General features: G+C 40.4%; 1 protein-coding gene across 1 annotated transcript in view; it reads right to left on the minus strand.

Annotated features, from left to right (window-relative positions):
- Nucleotides 1–4,258: 4,258 nt before the first annotated feature.
- Apex2 (apurinic/apyrimidinic endodeoxyribonuclease 2) overlaps nucleotides 4,259–13,513 on the minus strand; it is a 96,770-nt gene continuing 87,515 nt past the window's right edge. The window contains exons 8-10 of the transcript XR_015646346.1: nucleotides 6,290–6,335; nucleotides 5,999–6,146; nucleotides 4,259–4,939 (exon numbers count right to left, since the gene is read on the minus strand). The gene's annotated coding sequence lies outside the window, so the exon portion shown is untranslated. The remainder of the gene's footprint in view (nucleotides 4,940–5,998; nucleotides 6,147–6,289; nucleotides 6,336–13,513) is intronic.

A 13,513-nucleotide genomic window follows, 5' to 3' on the forward strand; every position in this document is an offset into this window, starting at 1 on the left:
CTGTCTTGTAGTGATGTTATATAGACAAATAGATGGTTTCTTATGTCTTAATAATGATCCTAGAAGAATTATTAAAATTATATCAGTGATTATTAAACTCTTTTATAGTAGGACTGCTTTTGTGATGGTCAAAACTGCAGTGAGAACTCTGCCAGTCTCCCAAGTGTAACCAGTTAATTGCTTTTAGATAGTAACCAGACTTTCTCCTATTCAGAGCACATTCCTAGAGGTTGTAAAACAATTAACCACAGGTCATAAAAAAGGAGCTAACGATTTATTATAGGAGCTAGAACAGAAGATAAGATATTGCCTGGGTTTATCTATACCAATTTCACTGATATCTCAGTTATGGTTTTAAACTTTCACTGAACCTGTGGAGCTGAGACAGGTGATGGATGTTTAGCCAGATAATTACTCCTAATGGATATGCATGTAAACATTCTATGTTGTAAACTTCTATTTCAATTTAGGATTTATTTTGTGTGTGTGTGTGTGTGTGTGTGTGTGTGTGTGTGTGTGTGTGTGTGTGTGTTAACATGTGATGAACTTTTAACCTGTAATCATGTACTGAAGACAAAGAGATGAGAAGAAGAGAAGAAAATTTTCCCTTTCCCCACTTTGGATTTGTCTGCTTTCCCCTTAGACAGCTTTCATAGGAAACATTTTACAACTTAGTAATAAATGCTGTAATCACTTTTCTAAGTGTCCCCTTTTCTTCCTGTGTCTTCCCACTAGGAGGCTGAAAGTCAGAGCAGAGCAGTTCCTGCTGAGATAGAACGAAGGTCACATTATTTAATCCCTGCTGTTAGGCTACAGGTGTCAATCACCTAAGCCAGCAGCAGCCTCTGAAAGAGCAAGAAAGTTTTTAGGACTTTTTAGAAGTTATCATCAGCATTTCAGTATAGTTAGCTAGAAAGTCCAGAGACCCTCAGACTTTAAAACCATCACCAGAGTCCTACTTTGTGACCCTGCCACTACCCTCTCCAGGCCAGGAGGCCCCCAGCAAGCCTTCTCTGATGATAAGACACAGACTTACAGATACCCAGCATAAATCTTGCACCTTATCCTCTGTCAGAAGAATATCTTCTAGCTAAAAGTTCTGCCTCCAATTCAAAGATACAGTTGGACTATCTTTCAGATTGACAAGAAAGATTCTCAGAGATGTGGGCAGAAATGAACTTCTGAGGACTGGCCTAATGAGAAGCTCCTATATTGTTCAACTAACCAGTTCATCCATATTCACTCATCTAGATTAAACAATATCCAATGACCATGAAAACAAAAGGGGAAATTGTACTTCTTCATATGGTCTGTCTTAGAGAAACAGGCATCCTGGTGCTCTGGTCCTGTTTGTGAAGAAAACTGAACCTCTGATTCTCATGAGTCTGATTCCTCCAGAGAAACAGGTGTGCATTATCTTGGACCTGAAAGGTGCATTGTTCTTCATCTCCCATTGGCAGAGGTGAGTCAACCCATCTTCGGTTTTAAATGGACAGATAGAGGAATGGCACGGCAATCAACTCCCTGCCCTTCTGGCAGAGGTTTTCTGAAAAAGTAGATTATAAAAGGGCTACTGAAGGGCTGTTGCAAGAGCTACAGATCTAGGCTACAGAATGTAGCTTTGTAGAAGCTATTTTGACTATCAGTTGAGGGGAGGTGGTGTGGGCAGCCCAGGGCTGGTGCAATACTTGGTCTTGGTAATGAGTAGGGTTGCTTTTTATAATAACATACACCTATCTTGACTTTAAGTTACTCTGAGGCCAGAAACTGCAGGCCTCTGGACGTATTGACACTTGTTGCTAAAAGGAGAGTGATTAGGTAAAAGATTTATTGCTATCACTCCCTTCTCTGTCCAGGCACCCAGAAGCCCTTCCTTGGCCTGGCTGGTTAATTCTTTGTGAACCAGAGAGGACGGAAAGGAAAAGAATGAAGATGCGTTATACAGGTAGATATGCACAGTCACATATACATTCATACATACATTTAACTTCTCACATTCTCACACATTAACACATTCACATTTTTGTTGGGCCCAACCACCTGTCTCATACACTCCACAAGTATTCATGCATGCTTCCATACATACATATACCTAACACGTACATATAGACAAGCAGACATAAACATTGGATGGATGGATGGCTGGATGGATAGATGGATGATGGATGGATGGATGATGGATGGATGATGGATGGATGGATGGATGGATGGATGGATGGATGGATGGATGGATAGATGGACAGATGGATGGGGCCAAGCCCCCCAAACCAAACCATCCAACCAATAACTTTCCTTTCTCTGGTCCTTTTATACCTTCTTAGAAAGAGAGTTCTTTAGAAAATTACCTCAGAGACAAAATCTTACATAAAATGGGAGTTACAGAAGAATGTTCATATAAAGTTCCAAGCAGTATTTCATTTTATATGCTCATTATAAATTCAAAGCAACAGTTTTTATGTGGCCTTGCCTTTTCATAGTGCACACCTGTGGCTTTGTCCTTGGACCTAAATGTATTTTTTCCTTAAAGAAAAATTTGTTCCAAGTCTATTTCTCTTTTTATTGTAATTATGAAAGCTGATTTTATTTATTATACAGCTTTTACTTACTATTATGAGGAGTGAGCACATTTTATTCTTGATTCTAACTTTGCTATGTCTTTCTAGCAAAGAAACTAAGACCATCTCTTAAAAACTTTCTTCCTGATGTGCTCATGGTCAACCTCTACTCTATTCCTCTTGTCTTGTCTTCTCTTCTCTCTTCTCTCTTCTTCCTTCTCTTTCTCCTCCTCCTCCTCCTCCTCCTCTTCTTCTTCTCTCTCTGTGTCTCTGTGTCTCTGTGTCTCTCTCTCTGCCTTTCTGTCTCTACTACCTTCTCAACTCCCCTCCCCATTCCCTGAATACACTCTATTCTATGATATATATATATATATATATATATATATATATATCTTCCTAAAACTATTTGAATCAAATCAGGAATTCTATAGAATCATTAACTCATATAAACAGCATTAAATCATGAGAGTTCATCTTTATGTTGATATGGAGGAAATCTGATCAATGGGGGGGGCTAATGCCCAGGGATTATTATATTAATTTAATAATGTCAGGAAAGACATATCAGCTTTAAGAAACAATCCTGAGATAAAGAGACTCTTTGTGACCTTGCCATCGAGTTCACACATCACAGACCATGCAAAAACACTTCCAGGAAGGCTACCTGCTAGCCTTAGCATATCCTAGATGGCTCCTGGCAGGGAGGCAAAAGAAACTTGTCTGTCTCAGACAGATCCCAACTCCAAAGACTAAGAGACAGGTTCAAGAGTTTCTAGGTGCAGTTGGATATGGCTGCCTTTGGATATCAGAATTTGTGGAAGTATTCAAGCCTTTATACAGTACAATGGGGTGAGGGTGGTACCTAGCCCCTAATCTGCACTACGAATAAACGAAAGGCTTTTGAGGTTTCAAAAACATCTCTGACTTCAGCTTTAGCCCTAGAACTTCCAGAAGTCTCAAAACCTTTCATCTGTTTGTCCATGAAACAAAAGACAATAGAGGTTTTAGCCCAAACTTTGGGATCATGGGAACACCCTATGATATACCTGTCCAATCAACTGGACCATGTACTCACAGAATGGCCTAACTGTCTAAGAGCTACTGCTAGCAGCTTTGAAAAACACAGGCAAGGGAACTCTGGGTCAAGATATAATACCCACAGCACCCACACCCTCCTCCAAGGAATACCAAAACACTCTATGTCTAATTACTGTCTGACCCAGTACGAGATCCACCCTTGAGTCTGGTTTGAGAAACCCACCACCATCAATCCTATTACCCTCTTGCCTAATGACAACCTGCAGGTGGCTCATCCATGACTGTATGTGGGAACTGCAGTGGCTACTTTAACTGAATGGATCTGGGGCTAAGTCAGGTAACCCAGGCCCAAAAGCAGGCTCAGAGAGCATCAGTTGGCAGATCTGACCCAGGCTCTCAGAGTATCATCCAGGTATCATCCAGGTATCATCCAGGACTCCATCCACAGACAGTCATTATGCTTCAACTACTGTGCATGTTCACATGATGTACAGAGAGAGAGGGCTTCCCACTGATGAACAAAAGAACATTTGAAAATATTGCCCACCCCCAGAGACTATTTGGCTTCCCCTACAATTACAAAGTTCCCCACTGCCAGGCCACTGACCTTTACTTAACTGATGATGCCACTATGGAGGAAAGGAAATATGTGGACTTCTACTTCTGGGCTCTGTAGTTGGCAGAAACAAGGGAACCTTTATTGTAGAACTGAAATGTCCTGAAATTTTCCTTTAAAAAGATTCTGGCCTTTGGCAAATGGGAAAAACCTGAGGAATCAAACTCTATGCCACAAGAAGGGACCCTGGAGATAGAGTTAATCATTCCCAGCCAGAAATCAGCCAGGATTGCTGGTTGTGCCTAAACATTCAGCCCCTGTACTACATAGGGATAGGAACTAACCAGACTGTCAGCCCATTGACTGACAAAACTCAGTGTGACTAGAGACAGCCCAAATTAAAGGTAGAGGGTTTATAAGGGACTAAAACTTGTCTAATATCCAAAACCTTTGGTGTAGGCACTTCCCTTATTCCGATGCCAGCTTATTCTGCTTTATGGGTTAATTCATCTGGATGACAAAAATAAATCTGCACCCTTGAGACAACCACTTGGTGGGCATGCACAAATGGTTTGACTAAATGTGCCTCTTCTGATACTTTCCCAACTAAGAAGACAGGTTGATCAAGACCTAGAGGTATTAAAATAGCAGTTAGATTCCCTTCCAAAATGGTCCTACAAAATTGGAGAGGCTTAGACTTACTTCTCAGAAGATAAGGGGGCCTATATATGGTTTTGCAAGACCTAATCAATCAGGTGTAATTAGTAGAAATCCTCTGGTTGGAAAAAACCTAAAAAAGAAAGAGAGACAAACACATAAATCTGATAATTGGTACCAGTTTCTGTTCTCTTGGTCCCCCTGGCTAACAACTCTGCTATTATCACTTACTTAGCCTTTAATTATCATTTTGGTCAGATTAACAGCAGGCCTTGCATTTTAAATTATATGACCAATTATATATATTCAATAACATTACCAGTTCTTAGGAACAAGTACATATTTTTAAAGTAGGATGAACCCACAATTTAATTCATTCAGTAAGACCAGTGGGGAATGTAACAGGGCCCCAGACTTGGGTAGGCCTTCAGACCTTAGCACAACTGACTCCATGATAGAAGTAGCATTCAGACTATAAAAATCAGTACAAACACAGGACTACTGCCAAAACTAAAACAAAGGCCTAATCCATCAGAGTCCATAGTTCTGGGAAAGTTTCCAAATATACTAACCTTATTTTTGGCTTCTATAGTTCAACCTCTGGTTAACTGTTCTTGTTAGCTGAAATATGTTAACCCAGGATATGAGTGGCTACATTGGGATCCCAAACATACAGTGTAGTTGCCGGCTTGCTAATAAAGACTTTCTATTGGCTTAAACTCACATCTGAGCAGTCTTCTCTAGTGGATACCCCACAACTTACATAAAGGCTGGTTTTGCCTCTAGATGGCACCTTCCATTTTGGCTTTTCACATATTGAACTTTAAACTGCTGCTTATTCCATGGCCATATCACAAACGTACTTAGTAAGTATCTCTGGGGACAGGGCCCAGACATCACTTTTCCCTGATGAGAGATTCTGATGAATCTTCTACATTTATACTGTCTTACTTTTGACATTATCTGATCTTATATTTTGCTATCGTATGTCAATATATGTCAGTTATTATGTTATGAAGAACTCACTCTAACGTTATATTTTTGCTCTTTAAATGGTTTCCTAAAACAATCCCGCCATTACTGAAATGTCGGAAAGCATCTTTACCTTGTTTCTTTGTTTGTTGCTGGTATTTTTATCCCAGAGCCCTCCCTTTCTTACTTGATGTGAGTGTATGAAGAAAAGGGGCCTCACAGAGGAAATGGATGTGTAATTCTGTTGTCTTAGTAACAGCTCCACTTCAAATCTCTCCTGAGTGACTCAGCCCAGGCAGGGACATTGTGCTTGGCAACCAGGAACAGGTAATAGCCTACTTTCCTCTTTGTTGTTCAGTGCTAAGAGGCTGAAACAAAGACATAAAGATGGTTGCCAGGGAAACCAAAGCAGAAATCTATCAAAACCATGAAGGAGAAAATGTCAAGTATAACACAAAATGGAAGGTAGATCCATTTTGATACACCCACAATCCCGGATTGAGACTCTTACGTGTTCATTCGAAGGGCTTTTGTTGCATACACACAAGTGATTCTTCCTGCACAGATAACCACAAAAACATAATGAATTATTAGACAAAGGGACACAGGAAAAGTAGAGAAGCCAGACAATAATGGGAAAAATAAAAAATTTAAAAACCATGTATTTCACCGGGTGTATGCCTTTAATCCTAGCACTTGAGAAGCAGAGAAAGTTGGATCTCTGTGAGTCGAAGCCAGTTCCCACATAAGCAGGGCTACACTGAGAAACCCTGTCTCAAAACAAACAAACAAACAAAAAAATCTAAATGAATGAATAAATAAATATCATGTATTTCTTTCAAGACTCGTTTTAACATCCATGCTCTATTTTAACCCGTATTTATATAGAATTGTCAAGCAAGCTTACCTGAAAGAAAATGTATCTTCTTTTGTTTATTAGTAATTCCCATTAGGACATAGCTGAACCTTGAGAATCTATGCTGCTTTCTGGCAGCTCTGTCTCTATTGTACTACAAAGTGGCACTTCCTGGACAGGCAGCTGAGCCTACAGCAGCTTACAAACAAAAAGGCAAAGGAAAGCTTCTGTGTCCACATATTTGGCTATGGGGTTTCTTGCTATTCTTAAATCAATGCTGGCTTACACTGATCCCACACTGAATGCTGAAGGGAAAGAGAGAAGAAAACAATGTTGCTTAATACAATGTTGCTTCCTATCCTGGGGTCTCTTTGTGTCCACCCTTCCTTATTATCCTGGTTAGTGTTTGTTTGTTTGTTTGTTTGTTTGTTTGTTTGTTTGTTTTGATAGACTTGACACAAGGTAGAGTCATTTTAGAGGAAACCTCAATTGAGACAACACCCGCAACAGACAGGCATGTGAGAAAGCCTGTAGGGCATTTTCTTAAATTAGTGATTGATTCAAGAGAGCCCAGCCCACTATGTCTGGTGCCAAGCTTGGGCAGGTGGTCCTGATTTGCGTTAAAACAAACAAATAAACAGGCTGAGCCAGGAAATGGTAGCACTGAGGAGTTAGAGGCAAGAGGATCTCTAGGAGTTCAAAGCCAGGCTTTTTACAGAGCTAGTTCTGGGACAGTTAAGGCTACAGAAAGAAACCCTGCCTCGAACAACCAAAATCCAAAAAAGCAGGCAGGGCAAGTCATAAAGATAAGCCAGTAAGCAGCACTCCTCTATGGTCTCTAGTTCAGTTCCTGCTTCCAGGTTTCAGCTTCATTTGAGCTGCTGCCTTGACTTCCCTCAGTGATGAACTGTTACCTGGAAGTATATGATAAAATAATCCTTTCCTCCCCACACCACTTTTGACCATTGTCTTTATCACAGACCTAACTAGGACAATGAAGTTGAAGATACCTTGTATCAATGAAGCAGCTACCAGAGACCCCCAAGATTTCTACCACTTGGGATTCCAGGGACAAACAAGGAAGCAAGATCCAAAGAAGCTCCAGACCCATGCTGTCCTCATCATTTCAATGAGAGGCCTCAATGGCCCTCATTGGCTCATAGATTAGAATAGTTAGTCACTATAGAATGGCACTATTTGAAAGGATTAGGAGGTGTGGTCTTGTTGGATGAAGTGTGTCACTGAGGGTGGGCTTTGGAATTTTAAAGCCCATCCCAGGTCTAGAATCTCTCTCTTCCTGCTGCCGGCAGATCCAGATATACAACTCTTAGGTAATTCTCCAGCACCATGTCTGCCTGTGCACTGACATGCTTCCTGCCATGATGATAATGGCTGAACCTCTTAAACTGTAAGCCAGCCCCAATTAAAGGCTTTCTTTGCTGAGGTCATGGTGTTTCTTCACAGCAAAAGAACACTGATTAAGACACATGTTCTCTATAAAGAAGCTCCGCAACTACTTCTGCAGGTTATCTATGTCTTATTGTCCATTTACATCAGCTTAAAGTAGGACACTGGTGTTCACATCAGTATACGTATGCATATACACACATATATGTATGAATATTCATATGTATGTACGGAATGACTATAGATATAGATATATAGTCATTCCACACACATATATATGTTTATATATATGTATGAGTGTGTATGTATGTGTGTATATATATATATCAGAACATACACACTGCACACTGCACACACACACACACACACACACACACACACACACACACACACAGAAAGGAAGAAAACAAGAAAAGGTGGACTAGCTTAGATGTCACTTCTTCCAGAAGCATCATCTGTCATTTCTGTAAGTTATAGACAAATAATCCTACTATGTACTTCCCTGATGTCTCATTTCTCATCTAACACGTCCCCAACCACAACTTACTAGAGCATCCAATTGTTTTTCTATTTTACTCTATTGTTCTGAGAACTGGTAGAAGACTGGCAATCTAGTGGGGTCAATATTGTATCAGAGTGCCTAGTACCAAAACTTAGATATTAAAAGATATTCAGCAAGTATTTATTAAAATAAATTTTTAAAAACTCAAATAAAATCTGAATATTTCTAGTATACCATACCACATACAGTATCAATATCCTAAATGTATATAAGGAATTTAGATGTCTCAATAGTGATAAAAGAACCCAATTAAAAGAGAGCATAGGGGCCTACTGGCACATTAATAGAGCAGTGATAGATGGCTTACCTAGCTCTTACTACAGAGGGAAGTGAAGGAACTGGACAGGCAGGTGTGGTAGGCGTGGTTTTAAGGCACACACTTCAGACAAGGGAAGACCTGGGTTCGGCTCCTCTTATTCTTAGACAGTACCTTATTTGTAAATCAAGAAAGATAAATGACTATATCAAACAACTGGAGGGAAAAATTACTGCATGGAGACTGACCCTGACCCTTGAAAATTAATTTCCCAACCATATTTTCCTCCAAACTACAGCAGACTATGGCAACTAAGACTATCAGAGAGATCTTAGCATCAATAACGGTTCTGTTTACCTTGTCATTCATAAGAAGTTAACCTCAAATCATTTCCTTTGCAAGAGCCAACTTGTGTTAAGATAACACAAGCTATTGCATGATTATAGTCACATAAAACAATGCAAATTATCAAATTTAGCACAATGCATTCTTATCACTGTAAGCTTATCTTCCTGGAATAAGCTTACAGAGACACAGACAGACAGACAGACAGACAGACAGACAGACACGCACACAAACACACACACACACACACACACACACACACACACACACACACACACACACACACCCCTACTCAAATCGAGGGCCAAGTCTTACAATCTCGGAAGAGAATGTAGACAGATATGAATATACCTTGTTTGTGTAAAACTTTCAAGTGGTTTCACATTAACTTTCAAATTCCCCGGAAATCACATTATTAGAACACATGTGACATCAGCATGGATCTTCTGAACTCATTTCAGAGTATACAAAGGATGTGTTTGTCAAAAGTGAACATTGTTTCTCAGACAAACATTGTTTATATCAGAAAGTAGTTACCACAGATCATTTCCCCATCAGAAGAATCTGAAGGCCCTGGCTGACCACCACTTTTCGTCTTTCATAATAAGAAAACATTAACAGATATATTCAACTGTATTCAAAGTATAGATACACGTTTAAAGCTCTGTATCTAACATTCAAATGGGGGATGGGGGACTTTCCTGGCTTTCAGCAGTCTGGAAGCTGCAGTTATTATTTGTGACACTAGGGGCAGCAGCGTATAAGGAATGGCAAAGTAAGCATTTCAATTTGCAATGTACTCTGCTAGTTGACCAAATACTGATGCCTATTAATTAGACATTTGAACGACCAGTTGTTTGGCTATATTTTTCTCATTTTAAGAGGATTTCTTGGGAAATGTTTGGCTCATATCTTTGTTGCTTTTTAATGCTAAAAGAAATTCTGCTCCCACCCTAACATCTTTCTCCTCTATCTGACTCAATGAGACAGCCTTGTCAGGACTTCATCAGACTCTGATACGGGGTACAATTTGATAATATGAGTATATGGGTCTAGCAGAAAGAATAGAAGGTGCCAGGGGCAAAAATTATTCTCATCCTCATTCATTCTCTCTCTCTCTCTCTCTCTCTCTCTCTCTCTCTCTCTCTCTCTCTGTGTGTGTGTGTGTGTGTGTGTGTGTGTGTGTGTGTGTGTGTGTCAGTTCTGGGCTCTGTGCAAAATAATTTTAAGGATTAATAGATGTCTATGTGCTTAGTATTTGCCCATCCTCCACAAGACCTTACATTTTGAATAGCAATTTTGTTTTTATCTCAAAGGTAACCAATCAAGCACACTCAGCTTCAGTTTCCTTGGTAACCGACCTCTGCTTCCTGTCTAGACTTCTGGTCATGAGAAGAGAGAAAAGGAAAAATACAGGACTAATGCAAGCAGGCTGTAAAATGGTCTTTCTTCTTACTGCAGTCTATTTCTTTGTCATTGTAGTCCTCCCCACCCCACCCTCCCAAACATTAGCAAAGTCTGTTGGTGAGGTGGAGTGAGATGGCGTCTGCTTGTATGTATATTTCCCTTTATCTCTGCATCAGTTCGGTCCTGACTAGTCAAATCCTCAGCAGAACAGACATCTTTCTTTGTACTCTACCCCACCTCCATTTCTTTGTGGGATATATTATTCTGATGATTAGTCATAAGCATGATCCACCATCTTCTTTTGCCCTACTGCCCCTTCCCTTTCTGTCTTACTGAAATAAGTAAGGGAGGGGGAGGACATGGGCCACAGAGACTCACAGAAACCCTGCCTTTAGAAAACCCATGCTTTGCATTGTACTCTGAAGGGTACACACACACACACACACAGAGAGAGAGAGAGAGAGAGAGAGAGAGAGAGAGAGAGAGAGAGAGACATATACAAACTCTCACACACAGAAACACATACACACACAGGCATACATACATACATACATGCATACATATATACAGTCAGGCAGACAGACACACCCACACATAGAAACCCACAGACATATACAAACTCATACAGACACACAGGCATACAGGCATACAGACACAGAAACACAGCACATGCGTGTACGTGTGCGTGTACGTGCGCGTGCACACACACACACACACATGCATACCCCAACTTTGATAAAATCCTCATATTGGAGTCACGTAGAAGGAAAAGAGGTAAGGGTAGTAGAATTTCTTTTAGCTTAAGAAAAAACAACAAAGATATGAACCTCAGCACCAAAACATTTCCCAAGAGATATTCTTAAAATGAGAAAAACGTATCCAAAGTATTGATCATTCAAATGTCTAACTAATAGGTATTAATATTTGGTCAACTAGCAGAGTGCAGTGCAAATGTAACTGAAATGCTTAAATACTTTAAAAAAAATACATTTTTTTTAAAAAAATTGACTTTTCTTTTTAAAATGGTTTTATTGAAATAAAAATATATTATGTCCCCCTCTTTTATTCCCTCCAACTCAGGTTGATTATATTTGTTACACACACACACACACACACACACACACACACACACACACACACCCTTCTGAGTCAGTTGTTTATGTGTGTATGCTTTCAAGGCTGACCATGCATCGCTGGGGTAACTAACTATTGAGAGGGCTCATCCCTGAGAGACTAATTCTCCTCCCAACAATCTTCCCCCTTCCATGTTAACATGTGCATCCAAAACGCCATTGTTCCAATTATGTGGCCATTTCCAGGAATGGTTGCTCAACTGCAGACTTGCTACTATTGTGGCTCTTTACAGCCTCTCTTCTGCAGTGTTCCCTGAGCCATATAAATGCAGGAGCTGCGATGAGGGTGTATCTTTGAGGCTGAGTTTCCCATGATTTGTTATCTCTACATCATATACAGTTGTGGTTTTCCTTGATGGTCCCCAATGGTTGGAAAGGGCGGCTTCTTTGACGAGGGGTAGCTATACTTATCTGTGGGTATAGGGATCAGATTTAGAATGCAGAATAAAGTATACTTATCTAGCAAAGTGAAGGTAGTAGATTCTTTTCTAAGGTCCATGCCCTCATTATCCTGGAGAAGCTGGCTAGGTTTCCTGTAACAGACATGATTTCTATCCTATTGAGTGAGCCTCAAGTCCAATTAGACAGCTATTGGTTGACACCAATGATATGAGAGTCACTTATTTATTGCACCTTTCTGCTATCCTTCCATGCTGGTAACTGCCGTGGTTCATAGATGTTATTTGGGAAGTCACTAGAACTACCCTGGCCAACCATTTGAAAGGAGGTTTCTCATGCCTGGTACTGAGGTTTTATTAGTCTGTGGTTCTAGTGGAGAACATGTCAGTCCAAGTGGCTTAACTTTGTTTTACACACACACACACACACACACACACACACACACACACACACACATACACACACACCATAATTTTTGGTAAATATAAAATCATGATTTGAAGCTTTGTCAAACAATCTTATTCTCTGAAGGACAATCCTGCCCCCATCCTCTCCTGTGCAGCACATATTCTCACTTGAACTCCTCCCACCCTACCCTTCCACTCCTGAACCTTTGCCACCAGCCCTTCCACAATGGACCTCTCTGTGGTCTTTATGATATCCATAGAGGGTTTCATACAAATTCAACTCTCTAGCTGGGTAGAGTAGTATTACCACTCTAATCCCAACACTGGAGAGAGAGAAGCATGAGGATTGCAAGTTCAGGACCAGCCTGCATGACTTAGTGAAACCCTGCCTCTCCCTCTTCCACACACACAAAATTAAAATCTTGGGGTGATGGAACATAACTTTAATCTCAGGGCTGGAGAGGAAGGAGCAGGAGAAGGAAGAAGAGGAGGAAGAGGATGGGGACATCAGGTCTAATTGGAATACACAACAAACACACAAACAAAACAGCAAAGCAAATCCAACTTATTCTGATATTCCTCAATGCTGGCAAGCCCCAAATATGTTGTTCTCGTGGCTCTGCATTTCTGAGATCTAATTCTCAGTTGCCATAGAAACCACTCAGGTCCTCTACGTACTGGTCTAAATTACTACAACAAAAAGGCTCTATATCTTTTTGTCCTGTTAATTCTCAGTTGCCATAGGAACCACTCAGGCCCTCTACTTAATCATCTAAATTACTACTACAAAAAGGCTCCATATTTTTTTGTCCTGTGTGGCCTAAAACCACACATGGAAAGAAAACCTGTCTCTCCTGCCCCATCCCTGCACAGACCTGGATTTCAGTTTTCACATTTTCTGTCACCACTCTGCCCTTATGCACTCTACTCCCCACATTCTCATCCCAGCATCCATGAGTCCTC

This window comes from Rattus norvegicus, chromosome X, assembly GCF_021556685.1.
Source record: "Rattus norvegicus strain SHRSP/BbbUtx chromosome X, alternate assembly SHRSP_T2T, whole genome shotgun sequence".
NCBI classification, from domain to species: Eukaryota; Metazoa; Chordata; class Mammalia; order Rodentia; family Muridae; genus Rattus; species Rattus norvegicus.